This window comes from Nicotiana attenuata, unplaced genomic scaffold (genome assembly GCF_001879085.1).
Source record: "Nicotiana attenuata strain UT unplaced genomic scaffold, NIATTr2, whole genome shotgun sequence".
Taxonomy (NCBI): Eukaryota; Viridiplantae; Streptophyta; class Magnoliopsida; order Solanales; family Solanaceae; genus Nicotiana; species Nicotiana attenuata.
This window is the reverse complement of record NW_017672340.1, coordinates 132082-135199: the sequence shown is the minus strand read 5'-3', so window position 1 is coordinate 135199 and position 3118 is coordinate 132082.

Here is a 3118-nt window from a genome sequence, read left to right as displayed (position 1 = left end):
ATAGACAAGAAGGGACAGTACCTAGAAGCCATATAAAATAGAATACTTAAAAACAACCAGATTGTAAGGTGATCAACAATGAAAGAAAACAACGTTAGTCATAAAAACCTACTACCAGCAGAAAGCGAGAGTGCGTGCCAATACTACTGCTATGAACATCCTAGACTACCTACTCTACTACCCTAATCCTCGACGTACATACCTTCCTATCAAGGGTCATGTCCTCGGTCAGCTGAAGCTACGCCATGTCTTGCCTAATCACCTCTCCCGACCTCTTCTTTGACCTACCTCCACCTCTCCGTAGGACCTCCAATGTCAACCTCTCACACCTCCTCATCGGGCGTCTGTGCTCCTCCTCCTCACATGAGCAAACCACCTAAGTCGTGCTTCCCGCATCTTGTCCTCAATAGGGGCCACACCCATCTTGTCGCGAATAACCTCATTCTGATCCTATCTAACCTGTTGTGCCCGCACATCCATCTCAACATCCTCATCTCTGCTACCTTCATCTTCTGGACATGAGCGATCTTGACTGGCCAACACTCAGCCTCATACAACATCGTTGGTCTGACCACCACTCTGTAGAACTTACCCTTAAGTTTCGGTGGCACCTTCTTGCCACACAAAACATCGAAAACGAGTCTCCATTTCATCCATCCCGCCCCAATACGATGTGTGACATCTTCATCAATCTCCTCACTCCCCTGAATAATAGACCCAAGGTACTTAAAACTTCCTCTACATTTATTTAAATAAATATTTTAGAGTTAATAAATAATTGTTAAATTAAATTTTAAGTAAAATTTGTTAATTAAATAGATAAACTTCTTAAAATAAATGTAAATAATAATTTTTAACCTTCATAAAATATTTTTAGGTTTATTAAAATTAGAGAGTACCAACTTTAAAATGGCTTTATTTTGAGATTGAATTAAGAGCAAAAAAGGATAATAAAATGATCAAACTTACTTGTCATACCCGACACCACTTATGCTATTAGACATGTTCGTCTTTGACTGAACCCGCTTGTGTAAAATTCTGAGTTCGCCACTGCTCAGTACTTATCAGTTGTCATACTTAATCCTACCCGAAATTTGAAATCAGGATGTAAATATAATTGGTCTCGTAACAAACAAGGCATAATCAATAGTATAAGCTAAACTTATGTGAATTTTTTTAATTATCTTACTCGCACTCGTGTTTAGATCAAGCCAAACAAATTAACCTTAAAATTCAATAATTAATTTTCTAATGCATATCACTTAACTATGATTAAACACTAAAAGTTTATAAGCAAACTATTCATCATGTATTTATTAATTTGGTGAGAACATCAGACAAAGTAAAGTATTTACCCATTTCCAACGGCTTTACCTCGCTAATTGATAGGAAAACTCAGACTTCCGTCTAATGTTATTAGGATTGGAACGATAAATGACCATAAGACGAGTCACCTTCATATATACTTCTTTTTTATTAATTATTTACTAGTTGTCTAGTAGTGCATGGACCAAGTGAACAAAAAAAGAAACTCATGTCTTTATTTATTTATTCTTCATTTATTTTGGGGGAGGGGAGAGGGATGATTATGAAAACGACGCCCGATTAATAAATATAGGGGGGAAGTACATATTGTCTGTAGTGGCAAAGCCAAAAAATTCAATAAGGGTGTTCAAATTTGCCAGTGGGTTATGCAAGGGTATTCAAAGTCTATTTTTAATCAATAACAAGTAATATTTTACCTTATACGTAGTATAATTTTTCGGCAAAGGATGGTCAGCTGGCCACTGTTGGGCCAACATAGCTTTGCCCCTGATCATCCGTGTTTCTTTTCATTTTTAATCAGATATCTTAAATTTGAATTTTGGGAATGAAATTCCCTTGGAAGGGAACGCTAGAATTCTCATAAGGGACTTTTTATGATGAAATCTGAATTAGTGGAGACAATGAGTTTCGAAAATCGGATGAGGAAGTAAAAAATAAAAATAAAAAACGTAAGAAGTTTGAAGGGATCCTCTCATCTTTATTGGTTAAGTAGGTGAAAGATGGTTGTTATGTGGAAGCATTAGTCATGATCATCAATTAATTATATGGCTATGTGTTTAGAATACGACATATAATTAGCTTTCTCATGTTTCGCGCTTTTCTTTGGGTTAGTTTTACTATTTGATAACTCATTTGATAGGATATGTCTATGAGATTATGACACGAACATTCTACTAATTAGCTTGCATGAATGTATAGGAAATCAAACACCAATACAAAAGGTCTTCTAACCCAATAAATCTGTATTTATATTATAAAATTTATTAAATATAATATTTAAATATTTAATTACAAATTCAGTACGTAACTAAAACGAGTTATGAGCTTGTTATCAAATTTAAAATCCATAAACTTTAAATCCTCACTGTCTTATATACATGTCCCCCTAATTTTCACGTCAAATATATATGTTTCAACTTTCAAGACATGCGGATCATATTACAATTGATATCAAATAAACAACTAGTTATTGGCCTATTTAACAGTTTAGATACAATCAAATCTTTCTATAACATCATTTGTTCCAGATTTTTTTAGTTGTTATAGAAAAGTGCTGTTATATAGAACATATATTGTAACATAACATGGAAATCAGTTTCAAAAGAAACTTGACTTTTATAGTGAGTGGTTGTTATATGGCGATACTATTATAGAGAGGTATGAATGTATATGATTTGTTGAGATCTAGTCTAAGCAAATTAAAGAACAAAAGTGTCTAAATCCATAGGTTTCTTCCACCAATAAGATGAAGACAAAGATAGCTAACATGGTTTGACAATTTTTCTCGAGGATCATCTTTGCTTAATGGAATGACTCCATTCATTGGCACCAACTTCTCTTTTAAATAACTTTCAAAACACAATTCATATACAGTCAAACCTCTCTCTAACAGAATCCTATATAATAATACTTCACTATAAAAGTTAAAAAAATTCCGGAACCATTATTATGTTATGTTATAATATCTGTTCTCTATAACGGCATTCGCCATAATATCCAAAAAAAAAAAATAGAACAAACGAGGTTGTTGTAGAGAGGTTTGAATATATATATATATATATATATATATATA